Genomic DNA, 19,633 nt, shown 5'->3' with positions numbered 1-19,633 from the left:
GCTCCAAGCAGGAATCTGTGCCATGTCTGGGGCTACTGGCTAGCCCGGACTGATGCTCTGGGTGCCCGAGGCAGAGCCTGGCTGTCAGTCAGTTGTGAAGGGCACACAGCACATCAGATGCTGGGGACCAAGAGCGCGTGAGCATCCCCAGGTGGCCCACCTCGGCTCCAGGGGAAGGCACAGCAAGCAGAGGCCCTGAACACCGCCCCCACCTCACTCAAGGGGACTGGGAACCTGGGGTTTTCCCCAGAGCTCCTCTCATCTCTCAAGCTCCCCTGGATGGGCCTTAAGGAGCCTCTTTCGGGTGTGCTGGGGTCCCTGGTGGAGGGCCAGCCCCTACTGAAACATCCTCCTTCAGTCAGCTCAGGCCCCAGGGGAGCCAGAGGCTACAGTGAGGTCTGATGTTCACAGCAGGTGGACACCTCAGGATACCTCAGGACAAGGCCAGAGACAAAGTGATCTCATAGGGCTGGAGGAGGAAAGTGAAGCAAGGCACAGTGAAATCTCATATAAACTTCAAGTTCAAAATGGCAGACAGGGATTTGCAGTGGCCACGAGTGGGCATTAGCTCCATCACTAGCCTGCCCTGCCATGTGACCTGGGGGCAGGAAGTCCCTTTACCTCTCTGGCCCAGGAGCTCCTGGAGAGGCTGCAAGTGCTTGGAGGGTAGTGGCCTTGTTTTTCCCTGAGCAGGCTCCCTTGTGAGGCTGCTGCCTCTCTGCTGGGCCCTGGGAGAGTTTCCTCCTGCAGCTGAGGCTTCAGGGAAAGCGAAGGAAAGGGTGGCACCTTGAATGCCCCATGATATGAGGGGCAGCTGGCCCTGGTAGGATAGGAGCAAAGGGCATCCTGTGCCAGCCAGATGGCCCCCAATCCTTCTCCTTTCCAGCCCTGGCTGGGGCCTGCACATCTCCCTCTGGGGTGGAGCTAATGAACCTGGCCACAGGCCCGCTGATGGGGTCCTCCCCTGTGGAGAAGAGCTGCCTGTCCCTTGGGACCAAAGCCGCATCCATCAAGGTAAACACCTCCCTCGCCTGGAGAGCCTGTCTCCCTTTCCTTCCAGCTCTGCCAGCAGAGAACTCTCTGTTCCTGGGGACGCGAGGCTGAGCTGGCTCTCCCGCCCGATCGATGGATGACTTCACAAAGACTGACGCCTACCGGGCACCAAGACAGTCCTTGGGGAGGTCTGAGGCTGCTCCGGGGACCGTTGCCCACCCGTGACCCCTGGCTGACCTCTGCTGGGTGGGAGTGCTCTGGCAGAGGAGCTGGAGACCTGGGGCTCATGCCACTCACTAGGTGACCTTGGGCAGAACTGAATCTCGGCCTTCTCCCATGCTAAGTGGGAGCACCTGGCTTGTCTACACCCCCCTTGCTGGGAGGCTGTCGGAAAATGGAAGGTCCCTGCATCCTATGGACTCTTCCTGCACTGTCACACTGTCTAACATCCTTACCTCACGTCTCCATCCTTCCAGGCCAGAGATATCCAGTGGAACTTTCGGCCCCAGTGGAAATATTCTATGATTTGACCTGCCCAGTCTGGTAGCCACTAGCCACATGTGGCTATTGACCATTTGAAACGTGGCTGGTGCAGATGAGAAACTAAGCTTGTAATTAAGTGTACAAACAGCCACATGTGGTTAGTAGCTACCATACTCCACAGTGCGATTCTAAACAGAGCTCTGCCATCCTTGTTCCCTGGGGTGTGACCCAGAAAGCTCCCAGGTAGGGTTCTGGTTGAACATGTGTGGGAGCTTTCAGTCTGATTGGCTAACAGCAGACCTGGAACCCATCTCAGAGTTCCCAGGGACTGAGCTTGGCCTGATGATTTAGTGCTCAGCCAACACTGACTTACAACCAGAAGTACGCTTTCAATCTCTCCATCACCTCCCCACTCCAACAGAGGAAAGCAGCACACGACCAGCTCTCTGCTCATGCACTCCTTCGGGAGTCACTGAGCGCTCACCACCTGCCAGGCCCAGTGGCTGGCACCAGGCTATACTGTGATGAGTAACATACAGCTCCTTCCTGCCTTCAAGGAGCTCACAGTCAAGGCCACCCTCGGGTCACAGTTATGACTGGCTTTCTCGGTCCCCTACTGGGTGGTCTCAGGGACATCAGATTTTCCATCTGAAATGGGGCTCCTGAGTCCCTGAGCACACAGGCTGCGGTGAGAACCAGTACGTGAGAGAGAGAGAGAACAAGAGGCAAAGGGGCTCTTGCTGAGAAGGTGGCTGTGCAGGGGAGCGGAGATGGCAGAGTGAAGCAAGTCTCAAACTCTGTGCAGGCTGCTGCTTCCGGTAAAGACCCAGATTCTCACCAAAGCATCACTGTTTGGTGGTTTCTCACTAAGGAAGTTCAGGGTAAAAATAGCTCAGGAGGGGACTTGAATCCTGCTAGCGGTGGGGGTAGTCACCGCCTGGTTAATACACACAAAAAAGGGGAACAAGCTTACTAGTAGCCACGTGGACTTCAAGGCTCACCTCCCTACACCCCCTGTCGTGGGATAGGGCTTTCTATTCTGCAGCAGATGGGAGATGACCTTCCAGCCCAGAGACTCAGAACTGGAAGGGGCTGAGTCCCTATAAACCATCTGGGGTCACCCTGATCTCAGGGAGCCATCACCCTGCCCACTCCAACTCCCTCCCCAATTGGATTTCTGGCCCACTCTCAAGGATGGGCCATTAAGAAGCTCTCTGGGGCCAACTCCTCGCCAGCTGCCTTACAAGACATTCCTGCGGAAGGAGTTTCCAGCCATGCCTAGCAACCATCTGCCAGTCCAGCCTGATGGTCAAGGGTAGGGAACCTAGGTCTCCATCCTGAGAATGATGGTCTCCTGGAGCCCATAGGTGGTGCAAAGGGAGGGAAAGACAGGGAAAGACAGCCTGATCTCTCCTAGTACCACCCCAGCCAGCTTTCAGTTGGACTCAAGATCAGAGGCTTATCTAGTGCACCAGGCGCCAAGGTTTGTAAGATTTCCCCAACACCAAAACCACGTGCTCCCGACCACAGAGACAGGCCTTCAGCCCAGGCAGTCCTCTGAGAAACCCTCTCTCCAAGGTCTTAAATGAGATCTTCACAGCCTGGTGTCAGGCACAACAGAAAGGCCCCTTCCTGCTCTCTGGTGCAGACCCATCTCTCCTCCTCCAGCCCGCCTCCCAGCAAACATTTGTCAGAAGTATGTTCTGCACCCACCACCTCTCGGAAGGGCACCCTGCAGCCATGGTGACACCACCAGCGCCCATCGGGGTCTCTGGGCACTGTCAGCATCAGGGCTGCATCCTGACAAAGGAGCACCTTGAAGTTAAGGACCCTCGGCCGCTGCCTCCGCGGAAGGCTTCCTGGCCCATTCAGATTTTTGCAATAGAAGCAGCCAATTGAGGACGCAGCCTTGTAAAATGTCTGCTGGAGAGCCAACACTTCACCTTCGAGAGTGGCGGGGGTGGTGGGAGGGGAAGCAACCTGGCCCCGGGCCCCAGAGAAAATGAGGGGCCCCTGTATGAGCGCACAAAACGGCCCGGTGCACGCCGGTGCCACTCTCGCCGCCAAGCCTCGGGCTGACACCATGCAGCACACGGCGCTACCCACAATGCACCGGCCCTTCTCTGTCACACACAGGCACGCACACTCACCCCCGCTCCCGGAGGGAGCCCGGCCCGACCCGCGGGCGCCCCGGCGCCGACCCTCCAGTCCCGCACTTACCTGGAAGTTGCACCGGCTGCGATCCCGCCCTGGCGCCCGCAGCGGGCTGGGCCCCGGCCGGGGGCGGCCGCAGCGAGCGACTCCGGGCAGGGTTCAGCCGGCGTGGAACAAAGGCTGCGTGCAGGCAGCGGGCGCCGCCTGCATCCCCGCTCCGCGCCGGGGCGGCGGCGGCGGCGCGGGGGCCCGGGCGGCTCCGGCGCCCGCTCGCTCCGAGCTGCCCGCTCCGAGGGCGCTCCGGCTCCCGCGCTCCCGCTCGCTGCTGCCCGCCACCGCCGCCGCCGTCCGGCTACCGCACCGCACACATCAATTATTCATCGCCAGTCTCCAGCTTCCCGGGCGAAACCAATCACAGTCGGAGGCTCTGCTAATGGGGCCGCCGCCGCCGAGGAGGCAGCCAGCCGCGCGCCCGGGCGCAAGCGACAGCCCTCCGGGGACGGGGATGGGCCGGGGGCGCGCGGGGGCGGGGGCGCACAGGGCGCGCCGGCGAAACTTCCCACGGCCCGCGCCCTGCGCGGCGCTCCCGCACCCCGCCGGCGCGACCACCCACCCTGCTTGCGTCCGCGTGGGGCTGGGGGCTCCGGGGAGGCCGGGCGCGCCGCGGCTGGGGGAGGGGAGGGAGGAGGAGGAGCGCGGGAGAAAGATGAAAGGCTAGCAGACCTGCCTCGGCGTCTCCAGGGAGCCCTGGCTCAAGCGCGCCCTCCCCGCCCCGCTAGTCTCGCCGTCCGCACCCCCGCCCCGCAGCCCGCCGCCCGCACTCACTCGCGCGCGCAGACCGTCAGCCCAGCCACTTTGCTGCGAGGGAGCGCGAGCGAGTATGAATCTGAGGCAGCTCACATTTCAAACTTGCACGCAGGGGTGGTGCTGGTGCACGCCGCCGCTGAGCGAACGCACGACCCGACGAGCGGCGCTCCAGCCTCCGGGCGGGGGCGGCGACAGGCCCCCTTCCCTCCCCCGCCTAGGCAATTAATTGGAAGCAACACTTGTACGAGTGGGTCTCCCGGAACGCTGCCGCCCAAGGGGGCCGCCGGGAAGGCACAGCCGGTGGATGACTTCTGGTGTCTCCTGCCCCCCAGGAGAGTCCTCCCAAGTGGTCATGCTAATAAGGGTCCAAGGCCGGGTGGGGGCGGAGGAGGGAGCAGGCCTGGAGGCGGCCTCGGCCCCGGGGGAGGAGAGGAGGCGGGGCGGGACTGGGGCATCCGGATTGTGACCTGGTTTAAAGGATTTTCGGAACGGGCTAAGGGGCGGAGAAGGCAGGCGGTCTGGCATCTTCCCTGGCACAGAGGCCCCTGGCACCCCTGGGATTCCCCGAGGCAGGGTGAGCGGGCGCACGTACGCTCGAGCTCGCTGACCTCGGGGAGTCTCTGTGCCCTGGAACCAGCGGTAGGGAAGCCGGGGGTGGCGGCTGCGCGCGGCCCTGCCCCGCCCTGGGAGCTGCTGCCTTCTGACATTGCATCCTGTGGTGGCCGCGGCCTCTTCCTTCCAGCCTGTCTGTCGCAAGGGCTCCTGGCGCTGAGCTGAGCAGACACCCTTGGAAACCAAGCCGCCGCCCTGCCACCCCAAAGGATTCTTCGCTCCTTCTTCAGTGGGCACTTCCCATCACCGCGATCCTCTTTGGGACAAACTTTATTTTAAGCCCCTTTCCCCCAGCCCCGCCCTCTCGCAGTGAAAGTTTCTTGAATGGCGACCTAACTGCCCAAACAATTAGGAAGGTAAGTGGGGCCCCATCTTTCACTCTAATGAAAACCAGCCAGAATTGTCTTGAAAAATTCCCTCTATATGAGACTTCCCTGCACTGCTCTCCTTGCGATCATGGGAAACTGACCAGGTCTGCTAGCCGTTGACTTGGCTTCTCCTGTTCTCCTTCCTTCATTCCCCATTACCAGCCCCCTATTTTCAGTCTGAGCTCTGGCTGGCCCGGAAACCTTCCCGTCTGTCCTACTGCCAGCCCTGGAAGTGCCTGAAACAAATCACTTATCTAGAAATTATGTTCTTGCTCCCTGTTTGACATAAATCGTTAGCAGGCTCTAATCCCACCCACTGCCACTTGAAATATCACTTTCAGAGATGGCATTTGGAAATGCAGTTGTCATGGGCTTTCCCTCCGAGGGGCTGGTTAAATGGATTAATTCATACTTCATAACTTGCTGCCTTTGGACAAGAGCTAGCTTCCTGCAAGAGAGATTAATTGGCATTACCTTCCTGCAGGGCCAACCCGGGGGCAGCCAGCATAAGGACTTTCCTGCTCTGTCCAAATTCCAGGCTTTGCTCAGTCTCCCATCCTCGGAGGAGCCTCCCCTCATCCTGAGTTACAATGGCTTCTTTAGGGACAGTCATGTATTCACTGAGACATCCATCGGAGGACCTGCCTTCCCAAGCAGCTACAGAGGGGTTTGAGAGCCCATGAGGGAAGAGCCTTGGGGCCAGTGAAGACCTTCCCATTCTTCTCTTTGGTTGGTCCAGTTCGCTTTGCAGATCCCGTAGAACACAGACTCCTATCCAAAGCCCGGTGCTCAGCCAGTGACACCCAGAAGCAGAGGAGACAAGACAGTTTGGTCCACTTTTCAGAAAACATTGAAACGGATGTCTCTAAGACCCGTTTTTCTAACACAAATCTGGTTTTAATAGGATGTCAGGGCTCAAACCTCGATGATACAGAACCCAAGTCACCAAGGCCTCAAATACCCGGAACACCCGTCTTCTGGATTCTTTCCCCCAGAAGTTCTGTGCAATGATAGTTCACAATATTTGCCTGGTCCTTAGTGCCTTGGGAGCCACCAAGGACCCTAATGTTTGGAACTTCCGGATTCATTCCTGAAATACTCTGTATACATCGGTACCTATGTGGCTCTAGGCACTGAACTCAGAAAAACCACTCCTGTAGGTTGAACCAGAATTTGGACTGGAACTGAGCAGAGGAATACCTGAGGAATACAGACCTGGAGGCCCAGCCTGGGAATAGTAACAGTTCCCACCCCTTCCCCTCCCCCATCTCTCAGCTCTCCCCAGAACCCATTCTTGAAGGAGCCCCAAGATAGGGTGAGAGAAGAGTATTGATAGGCTTATTTAAACTTCACAGGCCTGGGACCAACAGACTTTCCCCAGGTGAGAGGGAAAAAAAAAAAGGTAAATACTCTGCTAGCAGATTTATGTAATTAGGAAAACAAATTGTTTTCAACAATCCATTCACCAGCCTGCACAGAAGGCCTCCAGGCCAAAGCTAGGGTTTTCACATGCTAATTTCAAGACCTGCTTGGTCCCATTCCAGCCCCACTTGGTTAGCAAGCTCTTAATACTACAGCCCAGAGCCTAGAGAAACATGGATACTCCGACCAGTTCCTGCTTCAGAAAGGCATCCCCCTACTTATTCTACATTCCAACTCCACTTCTCTAACTTCCAAAGATTTTCTTAAAAGCCCAAGGTCCAAAGTGGCCTGCTCCACCCCCTGGGCGCTTGCCTTGATAAGGATCTACAGGAAAGAGGCAGCAGACAAAGGCGCTCTCCACCTCTGCACGCAGTCACTGGCGAGCTCTCCGAGTGACCTCGGCGAGGGGGGCATAGCCTGGGGGAATGACTTGGGAGGCAGAAGAAAGGAAGAAGAAAGGGAGAGCTGCGGCCCCAGCGCCATGGCTCCTTGATGAATGCCCGGGAGCGCTTGGGAAGCCCGATTCGGGGATCAATAGCTGGTGGCTTTTCTTGCGGGTGTTTGAACTCCTCCTGCCGTGGGCCCTGGCGAGGAGGAGCCGCCAATAAATCACAGCACTGCAGCCAGGAAGGCAGCCGTGGCTTGCACTGGAGGGTGCGGGAGGGAGGGTGTTTCACCCAGCCAGGGAGCCTGTCGTGTGGAGCCCACCTCCACAGGACCACCCAGGCCACAGAGGGTGACTCTATGGTGGAGTCTGGCGTGTGGGAGGAGCTTCCTCCAGGCCTCCCCAGCTCACCTCTAGAGGGATGGGCTCCTGGATCCTGTTCCAGCCCAGGCCAATGAGTATGAAAGAGCAAAGCCACTGGATGTAGGTCCCCCGTGAGTGGAAAAGTGGTTCCCAGGCCCAAGGCAGGGTCACCTCCTCTGCAAGGCTTTGTGGGGGGAGGCGGAGGTGGCTAGGGGCATACAAAGCCCCAGTTCCCTCCAACTGAGACTGAGAAGCAGAACAATGAACCCCAGAGTCATCCGGAGCCAGGTCTTCCTCAGGCAGGGCTTGCTGATTCAGCAGGTTTCAACAAGGATCCCATTGACTCAAGGATGTCATCCATGCAGGCTCTAGCACTCAGCTGCTGCTGCCGCTGCTAAGTCGCTTCAGTGGTGTCTGACTCTTCTCGACCCCATGGACTGCAGCCTTCCAGACTCCTCCATCCATGGGATTTTCCAGGCAAGAGTACTGGAGTGGGTTGCCATTGCCTTCTCTGCCAGCACTCAGCAAGGAGAGTGAAATAGACAAGGAGGCCCCGCGTGGTGTCCATGGGAGCGTGGTCGGCATGAGCTCAGGCCTTGGGAGCTGCTTGGCCATCTGTCTCCACACAACTGGGCCTTCTCAGGGTGCTTGGAGGGGCATGTGGGGCATGGAGTGGGTTCAGAAAAGGCACACACACATATGGGGGGTAACTGGCCATGGGGCATTTGTCTCACTGCCAGCTCAGCTGCCCCAGGAAGACTCAAGCAGCTGCACTGGGCGTGAGTTGATTCAGGGACTCTGCCTTCAGGGACCTTCTCCTGGGGCTTCTGCCCACCTCTGAGGGGTCAAGACACAAACTCCTGTGTCCTTCACTAAACCTGTTCCCTCTGCCTCTTTCCCTCCCTCCTTCACCCTGGGCAGCCTCCTTGATTCTGCGCGTACAGTCTCAAAGAAGGAAGGCCCAGCTGAGGTTCGGCTCCCAGCCAGCCAGTGCCGGAGTCTCAGCCAGCCCTGGGGCCCCTACCCACACATAGGGACAGCGGGAGGGCACAATCCCACTGGGGACACCCAGCTGAGAGCCCCAAGCTGGCTCCAGGCCTCTCCTCTGTCCACAGTCATACAAAGCTCCTGGAGTCAGAGTATCTGCTACTGCCAGGCACAGTTCTAGGCACTTTCCAAGTATCAACATGCCATCCTCACCCAAAGCCTCTCTGATGAAGTATGATTAATTCCGCACTGCAGAGGAGAACAGTGAGGCACAGAGAGGGTTAGACAACTGGCAGAAGGATTTAAACTAACCGGCCATCTGGCTATAAAGTCTGCACCAGTAACCTTCAGATTGTATTCCCAAGATGGGACTCCAGAGAGTGATCATCAAAGTCACACAGTGAGTTAGAACTGTGATAAGAGTCGTGTCTCCCTGACTCATATTCTTTCCAGCACACCATATTACATATAAGGAAATGTCTACTTTCTTTGTATTTCTTTTTTCCTGTTTAGCCTCTATGCGATTTAACCATCCATCCTGCATTCTGGCTTGTCCAGGGCTCCACCTGAAGGGGGGGATGGGGGTGACAGTGGAGAATGAGACTTCCCTGGCTCTGAACCTCCTGCCACTGCTCCCCACCCTTCCTGGATGTATCCCACAGTGGGGCCCTCATCCCCCACTCAGGCTGCATTCCCAGCAGTCTGTATTTGGCATCAGCCCAAATCTTACAATCATTTCGTTAAGAAAACAAAACCAACCCCTGCCCCACACTCAATGGGCACCTCTGAGAAGTCCCACGGTCGTGAGGTTATCGGGGATCCAGGAAAGCCTCCTGCCAGACTAGAGGAGGAGAGAGGACGGGGGCGGGAACCCAGAAACCAGGCCTGAAACGGGCCCTCAGGTGGCTTCTGCCTTTAAGAGCTGCTGCCTGCCCCTCCACCCACGCAGCTGGGAAGGCAGCCACACCCAGGCTGTCTGCCCATGTCACGGGGATGTCCACAGCCTCTCAGCTACACAGAGAGGTCGGAGGGATTTCAGCAAAGACCGGAAGGCACTGACCATGTCTCTGCTAGCTGAGGAGTTGTGGAGGGAGGAGATGTGCCTGGATTTGGAGGCCGAGGCTTAGGAAACAAGCACTGACTAGCTGATGGCCTTGGACAAGTCACTTTGGCTTCCTTGGACCTCTGCCTCCTCCTTTGTAAAATAGGAGCGAGGCCAGCAAATACCAGGTGCCGGGGAGGATCAAAGAGATACAGCGATCATTCTCAAGAGGCTGAGAGGCCACAGGGTTGTGGGTCCCCACATCCCCAAAAGATGCTGAAGTGCTAACCCCCAGTTCCTGTGAATATGACCTTTTCTGGAAACAGGACAACAGATGATCGAGTTAAAATGAGTTCATTAGGGTGGACCCTAATGTCATAGGGCTTCCCAGGTGGCTCAGCGGTAAAGAGTCCGTCTGCCAATGAAGGAGATGTGGGTTCGATCCCTGGGTTGGGAAGATCCCCTAGAGAAGGAAATGGCAACCCATTCCAGTATTCTTGCCTGGAAAATTCCATGGACAGAGGAGTCTGGCGGGCTACAGTCCATGGGGTTGCAAAGAGTCAGACACGACTGAGTGACCAAACAGCAGCAGCAGCTAACCCCATATGGCTGGTGTTTGGATAAAAAATAGAAATTTGGACACAGAGACAGACATGCACCCAGGAAAAGTGCCGCATGAGGACTGGAGTTCCGCTCTCAGGAGCCGGGAAACTACCAGAGGCCCAGAGAGGAGCCTGGCAGAGGTCCTTCCCTCATGCCTTCTGCGGGAACACAGCCCTGCCACCACGATACGTGGGTCTCAGACTTCTGGCCTCCAGAGCCATGAGACAAAACAACCCTCGTTGTTTAGGCTACTCCTGGGCTACTTTGTTATGGCGTCTCCACTACCTGATACACACAGCGACGCTGCCGAAACCCAAGTTCACAGCTCATCATTCCTCTGCTTAAACCGCTCCGGGTCAGTCAGTTGCAAAATTCCACGTCTTTATAAGGCCCCAGAGGACTCTGACTGACCGGGTCCCTGTCACCTCCTGACCTCATTTCCTTCCCGTCTCCCTGACTTCAGGCTGCAGACGCCCCCAGCACTCTTTTCCAGGTGGCCAGACTCACTTCCCACCTCCCGCAGGCCTCTACCCAGGGGACACCTGAGTCTCAGGAAGCCTTGCTCAGCCACTCTGCTCAAAGCTGCAGGCCCTCCTCAGTGGCTACCATTCCTCCCTGACTTAGGGTCTTCCTTGACTGATGATCAATTATTCCAATTATTTCTCTTGGTACCCCTGTCTCCCTTGGTAGAAGTCAAGCTCCCTGTCAACGGCGACTTCTGTCTGTTTTGTACATGTTTTATCAACAGGATCTAAACTATGCCAAGCAGATGCTTGATATCTGCTGCGTGAATGAAGCACAGACCAGCAACCTGAATGAATAAAAGAATGAGGGAATGAACGAGTGAACAGTAGGGTCTGTGGTGCCCTGCTTCTGCTCTCTGATGCTGCTCAGAGACTGGGTCCCCGACGTACTGTCTGCCAGAACGTGGGATGTTCTCAGTGGAAGCTGCCTGTGCAGACAGGAAGCTCAGGTCAGCAAAGGGGCTGCCAGAGGTGGTGAGGAGCTCGCCACCCAGGCCCCTAATGAATCTCTTCCCATTGATTTTTGGAGTCGCCTTTGAAGGAATGGGACGGCCAAGGCAGCTCGAATGTCGGTGCCTCAGCACTCCTGGGGTTTTATTGCTTCCCGGGGGGGGGGGGGGCTTCCGGACAGCCCCCCAGTTGGACTGACATGAACTCTCTGCAGTTGGAAAGGCAATTTCCCTTCCTTCTGTAGCTGTTGGTCTCTCTGCATGCCTGGCTGGGCGACACACCTCCCTGTCTGGGCTGGGGCGGCCAACTTCGCTCCTGATGTTCCCCAGACAAAGGCTCGTGCAGGCACCAGGAGGGTGCTGTCCTCCACTCTGTGGAGGAAGAAATGGAGCTCGGATGAGGGAAGGATTTCAGTCCGGACACTCTGACTCAAGGCTGCGGCGGGTGGGGGCCAGCAAGGCTGAATCAGGATGCCCCAACAACCACTTGACTCCAGGGTGCCCGGAAACCTGCACAGCCTGTTACATGCAGCGCCCTTCCCTGCAGAGCCTCTGCTTGCGTGTTTGGAACCACCAACTCATTTAGCACTGGAGTAAAGAGAACCTAGTCTTAATTTTCAGATGAGGAAACTGAGGCTCAGAGAGGGACCAGGGCTTCCTCCAGTCACACAGCCAGTTAGTGGTAGAGATAAGACTAAATCTAGGGCTTCTGGCTTATTCCAGAGCCCCAAGCCATCTCACCCAGTGTTGTGTTTCCACCAACGGTAATGTCAAGGGTGTGTTCTGCAAATTGTAAAGTCCTAGACACATGAGGACTCACCATTCTAAAGGGCTCTTGGCCATGCACTGTCTCCTTCTATGAGCTGGGATTCAGATGGGGATGGCCTGCCCCACTCTGTTCTTCCCCCTCCTCACAGGGAGGTTGGGGGCCAGACCCTGGACCTTTGTCCTTTCCTCATCCACAGTGGCGGGCAGGGGAGGGGGTCACGTGCACCAGGAAGATAGATGGGGGCATCAAAAGAAGATAGGCTTGGGCTCAGAAGAAGGAAGGAGCTCCTGACAGGGCTGCCCATGGTGGCAGTGAGCACCTCGTCATCCAAGGTGTGTAAGCTGAGGATGGAGAGGGGATTCCCACAATGGTAGGCTTATGGTTTCTGAGGCCCTCTTGGTTCTGCGGTGCTGTGATAGGTAAGAAGAGAGGAGGGTGCTTGAGAAGCATGCCCAAGCACCTCAGTGCATCTTGGGCAGCAGTACAGCAGTTTTATGAACTTCCTAAGCCCATTAAATCTCACCAGGAACCCTGCGTCCTCTGGTGTTCTGCCCACCCGCCTCTCCTGACAGTCCCGTGGGAGAGAACACCCCTCCAGGTGCCTGCTCCTTTCCAGCCCCATGCTCCCTGCTCATGGCAGCCCAGAGGATCCAGTGACTTCCCTCACTCATGCAGTGTGGTCCCAGGTGTCCCCCACCCCCGGGGTCTCTGGACGTGAGCAGACAGGCCACACAGGAATGTCTGGGGGAAATCCAAAGTGGCCGCCAGGGCAAGGCAAGGAGTGGGAGGCCTGATGTTGAAATCAGGATCCACAGAGCTGAGCTCAGCAGGCGGGAACAGCACACCCCTCAGCCCAGAAGCCAAGTCCCACACTGAGACAGATGCTACCTGGGAGAGAGGCTTGGGGGTTTGCTGTGTGACCAAGGGCAGGTCAGTATGTCTCTCCGGGCCACAGCTTCTCCACCCAGTGAAGACATCTAGTGCAAATGCAGGACATTTCTGCTGGGGGCATTTGTCTCCCCAGTTCTGGCTGGGAAGGCCTCAAGAAGTGGCACTATTGATCTGACCCCCACTGATTTCCTGTAAAGGATGGAGCAGGCCAAGCAAGATGCTTACGATATACAGTCTGCCCTCCATAACCATGGACGCTGCATCTGTGGATTCAAGCAATCGTGGATCAAGAATATTTTGAAAATACTTTTTTTCCAAAAAGTTCCAAAAGGCAAAACTTGAACTCACTACCTGTTGGCAACGATTAACATAGCATTTACATTGTATTTATAATGATTTACTTAGCTTTTGCATTGTTCTAGGATTTATAAGTAATCTAGAGATGATTCCAAGTAAATATAAGCACATCAGTTTTGGTAGACTGTGAGTTCCATGAGGACAGAAATCTTGTGTTTTGATCACTGCTGAATCCCTAGTGGCTCATACTTGGAACACAGTAGGTGCTTAACAAGCATTTGTTGAATAATGGTTATTCATCAAGTTATTATCCCATGGAAGTTAGATTTCAGCTATTCTTTAATTTCTTTTTAATTTTCTGCATGCCGTAATTGTTCTGCGAGGAGTTTGCTAAGAGAAATAAACACCTCCATGCAACCACTCTATTTTAGAATTAAGTGAATTCAGAGTTAAGACTCTGCCCACCCTGAAAAGCACCGTGCGTCATCTTCAGAAGCAATAACTCGTGAGGCAATCATAGAACAATGGTGTGTGCGCGCTCAGGCGTGGCGGGCTCTTTTGCGACACCACAGACTGCAGCCCGCCGGGAATCTCTGTCCATGGGCTTCACCAGGCAAGAATCCCAGAGTGGGCTGTCATTTCTTCCTCCAGAGGATCTTTCTGACCCAGGGATCCAACCGGTCTCTCCTGCATTGGCAGGCGGATTCTTTTACCACTGAGCCACCATATCACCAAATGAGCTTCCCAAGGCCAACCTGTAGGCAGCCAGGGTGGGCATATCTGGAAAGTCCCCATCCATCCCTTTCTTTCTGCATACATCACAATTTCACCTCCATAGTTTCTTGACTGGGAGAATAGCCTCCAACCTGGTTTCCTGCCTCTGGTCTAGGTCCCTTCTCTACCCTGGGCTTTCTCAAAAGCAAATATGATCACATCACTCTCTGTCTAAAACCTTCCCTGGCTCCCCAGGGCTGTCAGGATCAAGTTCAAATTCGAACGCCTTAGATTGGCACTCAAGGCCCTTACGCATGGTCTCTGAGAGCACCTGTGTGCTAGCCTCAACCAGGGTTGCCCCTGTCTGGATGCCTCTGGCAGGTGCCTCAAAGACATTTACAAACCCTGGTTCATCCAACTTTACTGGAGGTGTGTTCTCCCTCTGAATTCATATGCCAATCAAAGTGTTGAATAGTGGCTGGGTACCAGTATGTAGCTGGGAGGAGAAACTGCCACAAGTCCAAGGGTGGCAGGGAATCTGAATCTTGACGTGGGGGGTCTTGTCCAGGGGGAGAGGAGCCAGGATTCCTGTGATGAATTTGAGGTGTGGGACAAGCCATGGGCCCTCAGCTTGGGTTGGGGCTGTCGAGGAGGAAAAAAATCAGCCCTGAGGTTTGGGGCTAAGCAGCTGAGCCTCTTCCCTGGCTCAGTTTCCACATCTGGGGTGCAGGCAGTGGTTTGGGATGCATGGTAGGAAAGCCCAACGCTGGGAGCAGGACTCCAGCTGTCCCTTCCCCCATCCCAGCAAAGGGAGCCCAAGCCCCCCTTGGGCCTCAGACAGACCTGGGAGCGTGGTGTGTAATTGAATTTGGCCTCATTACCTAATTGTGCGGAGGAACAATCAGTACCGATAGAAGCCTCAAGTGTCAGGGGTGGTTGGAAGCCAGGAGCCAAGAGGCAGCCTCCAGGTTCCCTAGGCATTTAGGGGGGCAGTGCCAGCACCCGCATCTTCATATCCTTTAAGCTCTCAGTTGCCTGGAACCCTGGGAAGCTGGGGGCAACGGTTCTCATTCTACAGGTGAGGAAACTGAGGCTCAGAGAAAAGCATCTTGCACAGAGTCAGAAGAAGCAGAGAGAACAGGTGAAGCCACATTCCTTCTGCACCGGGGGCCTTTGCACATGCTGTTTCCTCTACCTGAAATGCCTTTCTCTGTCCTTCTCTTTGGGCAGACTTTCTCCTGGGAGCCTTTCTGTGAGGATCATTTCCTTGAGAAAGCTTTCTGTAAGCTCCGAGGCTCAGTCCCCCTGCCCCCCTCGGCTCCTATAGAGCCAGTCATAACGATTATATCATCACTGGAAGGCATTTATCCCACGTTCGTCCTTTCTATCAGGCCCAGAGCTCCTAGAAGGTAAGGACTGCACTGGGCTCACTCACGTGATCCAGGCATTCAGCATAGGTCCAGGACGCAGGGGTGCTCCACGCTTGTTTGCTGAACGAATGGATGAACGGCCTCTGAATTCTGGGGTTTTTTCTATATGCAGTCTATTGGTTTCTTGCCATCACTGGCCTGGGCCTTGGGGGTGGGGGCCTCATCTGCAAGGAGTGCTGCACCTGGGGGTATGACCAGGGCCCCACGGAGTCACGGGGAAGCACAGAGGAGCCACCCTGTGGGGCCCTGAGCTGGGCGCTTCAGATGTGACATCCCACCACTGGGAGATGGGCGATGAAGGGACTGGCCCAGGGTTGCCCAGCCTGCAAGCAGCTAGAACGGGAAGCTAGGATTGCCTGAGTCTGGGACCTGGCCTTACCACCCCTCACCACGCTCTTATCAAATGACAGACTGAATGGACAAGGCTCACTGACAGAGGGACATGTAATTTAATCCAAAGAAAATCATGTGAAAAGTGGGATTTCGGGTCTTGTGAAACAAGGCAGGAGAGAGACTATTAGATCCCTCCACAAAGGCAGCTGCCCAGCGAGCTAATCCCCGTGCAGCCCTACTCTCCAGGTGCATCCAGGCTTCCATTCATCCAGGCTCGGGGTTGCCTCCTTCCTTTTTCTATAAGGCGGTCTGAGCTGGTACCCAAGTGTGCAGGAGCGGGACTGCCTGGGTCTAATTCTAGCCCTGCCACTTGCTAATTGTGTGGCCTTGAGCAAGTAATTAACCTGAGTCTCAGTTTCTTCTCAATATTTTTATAAAGATGAAAGGAGAGGAAGTCTGTGCAGTATTTTGCCTAGCGTCTGGAACATGGTAAGAACTCAATAAAACTTCACTTAATTGATTCATAGTAGTAGTAAAATAATGGTAGCACTAGAAGCAATCGGCTAGTGTGAGTAATAGCAATAGCAGTAAGAGTAGCTGTCCTGGAGTAACAGTGCTGCTGCTATAGTAACGGGAAGAGCATCAGCGTTAGGCACTGTATCAGGCTCGGGCTTCCCTGGAGGCTCACTGGTCAAGAATCCGCCCGGAGACGTGGGTTCAGTTCCTACTTTGGGAAGATCTGCTGGAGAAGGGAATGGCAACCCACTCCAGTATTCTTGCCTGGGAAATCCCACGGACAGAGGGGTCTGGCGGGCTACAGTCCACGGGGTCACAAAAGAGTCAGACACCCCACTCCAGTACTCTTGTTGGAAAATCCCATGGACGGAGGAGCCTGGTAGGCTGCAGTCCATGGGGTCGCTAGGAGTCGGACACGACTGAGCAACTTCACTTTCACTTTTCACTTTCATGCATTGGAGAAGGAAATGGCAACCCACTCCAGTGTCCATGCCTGGAGAATCCCAGGGACAGGGGAGCCTGGTGGGCTGCCGTCTCTGGGGTCGCACAGAGTCGGACACGACTGAAGCGACTTAGCAGCAGCAGCAGCAACTGACCAAGTAAATAACAACAGCTGTTATCAGGCGGGTCGTGCCCCTGGCACAATGAGGGATGCTGGGGAGATCGCCCCGTCTCTGTGCCAGTCTCCCCTCAGATAAAAATAGGCCAGGTGATTTGGGAAGGCCCTCTGCAGTCTGACAATCACATCCAACAGTATCAGTGGCAATTAAATCGATACTACTACAGATACTTACTATTTATCCTTATTATACACCCACTGTCCTCCAAAAGGGCACTGTCCTCCTGCTTCCCCCTTTCTCTCCAGGACACAGTATCCTCCTCCCCAACCCAGCCTTCTTCCTCCCACAGCTCATTTTTTGGGAGAGGGTACTCTCCACCCACCTGTCTTGCTGCGCTATGTATGGCAAATGGATACTGAGTCTTCACCACGCGCAAGGCACAGCTTCCGCCACATCATCTATCTAATTCTCAACACCCCAGACATCACAGACAGCTGGGAGGGAGGTATGGCTATCATCCCGTTTCCTGGTACTACTGCTAAGGCTCAGAGAGGTTATGTCAGTTACCCGAAGTCACACAGCTTGAAAGCAGGGAACAAGATGCAAACCCAGGGTGGCCTGCATCCACGGCCAGACATGCCACATGGGTGATTTCTACCCTTCAGAGGTCCTGTTGCCCCACTCCGCCCCGTTCAGGTGCTCCTCACTGCCAGCCCTCCCCTGCGGACACAGCATGAGGTCTCTTTCTGTACTCAATGACAATGACATAGTGCCGTAGACACAGACAGACCCCTCCTCCCAGCAGCCATGAATCAATCTATCCCCACTTGGTCCTGAATGATCTAAGTTCCAAGCCCCCATTGGCCACCTGAGAGCCAGCCCTCAGGCACAGCTAGACTGGCCAGCGCTGGGTCTTAAATAGGAGATGCATGACAACGTTAAAGCCTCAGGAGATCTGTCATGGAATCGGAAGCCCTGGCAGTTGTGGGTATGTGTCTCGCGTGGCCTCAGGTGGCCCCCCATGCCATGGCTGCCCACTGGTGGTGCTGGGCTCTCTGATCCCCGAGTCACCCTGTATTTCCTGATGCCATCACTCTTGGCATCACCTCCTGTCCTGTGGACACGTGGGTCTTCCAAGCTGAGGAAGCCCCTTCTGTACCAGGAGGAGGCCTGGGACCTGAACTCAGACGTCTAGCCTTGGCCAGACTGGGGCACCAGCAGCGCTTGGGAGGGAACAGACCCCATGGAAGGGGCCACCTCTCCGCTCTCTGTCCTCTCTCTCTAGAGGGGTGGTGCCCTTCTCCTCGGTTGTCTTTCTCCCCTCACAGTTCTCTCTCTGTTTGGGGTGAGAGGAAAGAGCCAGATGCAGAAGCCCTGTCCCAGGGGGTAGGCTAGTCTCTCCCCAGAGATGCTGAGGCGCGGCTCACAGTCACACACAGGGCGGGCGTCTCGCCGCATTTGCCAGCACTCGGCTCCCCCATGGAGCTCGATGGCAAACAATTTCCCGCCGTCTGTGCCTGGGGAGTGCGAGCTCCTATTTTCTCTCTTCCTGGCCCCGTCTGCACAGACGTGGGCCCTTCACGCGCACGCGGCCCCTTTCCTCCCGGCCTCCCGGCAGACGCTTAATTGGGCGGCAGTGATTCTAAACATCTGGGCGGCACATCTGAGAGTGGGCTCGGGACCACACGGAGCCTGGAGGAAATGGGAAAACATGCAATTATGTCACTTCCTCGGCTGAGGGTACTCAGGAGGGGGACAGCGCCAGACAGCAGCAGGCATTTATTTCTGGGGGTGCGTCCCAGGGCTGGGCAGTCTGGGGGTGGACTGGGAGGTGCCCCCAAGGAGAGTGAACCTGAGGACGGAGCAAGAGGCTGCAGGTGACACCTCGGCAGAGCTGAGCTGCAGCCAGCGGTACCAATGGTGCATGGAGCTGTGGTCCCAAGGGGAAAGGAAAGACAAAGGAAATGAAGGCGAGAGGAAAGGAGAGGCGAGGACCTGTGGGGGAGAGAGAAGAAAAGAGAGGGCGGGAAGGGGGAAGGAGAGAGGGAGGGGGGATGAAGTGGGGGGGAAACATGGGCAGAGGGAGAGAGAAGAAGAGAAGGAGCCAGGACAGAGATGGAGGATTATTTCATTGTGTTCAGCACAGAGAGAGCGGTTGCACGCTTCCAGGTGATGGAGCTGCTCCTGACAGCCCACCAGGAGAGCGTGGGTCCCCCCCTCCACTGCCCTGAGAGGATGCAGTGGATACAGATCCAGTTCTGATCTCAGCTCGCCTACTCCCCAGCTGTGTGAACCTAGGCATGGACTTCACTCTTCTAAGCCTCAGTTTTCCCCATCTGGAAAAGGGGACAGAGCTCTCCCTCACGGGCTGTTGGAAAAGTCAAGGCTCTCACTTGTGTGAAGTGCTGGCAGAGCCCGGGTGTCCCTGAACTCTTCCTGGTTTTTCTAGCAGCTCTGGCTTGGGAGAGCTTGCTGCTGGAAGTGGCCAGCCCCAGGGGATTCTGCATACCACCCCTCCTCCCATTCAGCTTCTCCCTTGGCTGATGTGGGTCTGTTGACATTGTGTTTTTTCTTAAGCTGTCCGGGTCTGTGAGCTTCTCACGGATATAGACAATCTTGATCTTCCCTGGTGGCTCAGACGGTAAAGCGTCTGCCTACAATGCAGGAGACCTGGGTTCAATCCCTGGGTCAGGAAGATCTCCTGGAGAAGGAAATGGCAACCCACTCCAGGATTCTTGCCTGGAAAATCCCATGGACGGAGGAACCTGGTTAGGCTACAGCCCATGGGGTCGCAGAGTCGGACACGACTGAGCGACTTCACTCACTCAAGGTTACCTGAGTGCGATTCATGAAGTCTGCATATAATAGTTGCCCATGCACGTCTGTGGAAGGGGTGAATTAGTTTATCCTTTGCACCCAAGTTTCTGCTGT

The 19,633-nt window shown here is 55.9% G+C and overlaps 1 protein-coding gene across 4 annotated transcripts in view; it reads right to left on the bottom strand.

The window, feature by feature from the left end:
* ZMIZ1 (zinc finger MIZ-type containing 1) overlaps window positions 1-19,633 on the bottom strand; it is a 151,035-nt gene that overhangs the window by 64,919 nt on the left and 66,483 nt on the right. For 2 of the 4 annotated variants that reach the window (XM_055537392.1, XM_055537385.1), the window contains exon 1: window positions 4,456-18,324. The exons of 1 other annotated variant lie outside the window; for it this stretch is intronic. The gene's annotated coding sequence lies outside the window, so the exon portion shown is untranslated. Of the gene's footprint in view, window positions 1-4,455; window positions 18,325-19,633 lie in introns of those variants that run through there. One more of the 4 variants, XM_055537401.1, reaches the window with a different exon arrangement.

This window comes from Bubalus kerabau, chromosome 1, assembly GCF_029407905.1.
Source record: "Bubalus kerabau isolate K-KA32 ecotype Philippines breed swamp buffalo chromosome 1, PCC_UOA_SB_1v2, whole genome shotgun sequence".
NCBI lineage: Eukaryota > Metazoa > Chordata > Mammalia > Artiodactyla > Bovidae > Bubalus > Bubalus kerabau.
The sequence above is the reverse complement of the archived record's forward strand: the minus strand, read 5'-3'. Positions and strand labels throughout refer to the sequence as shown.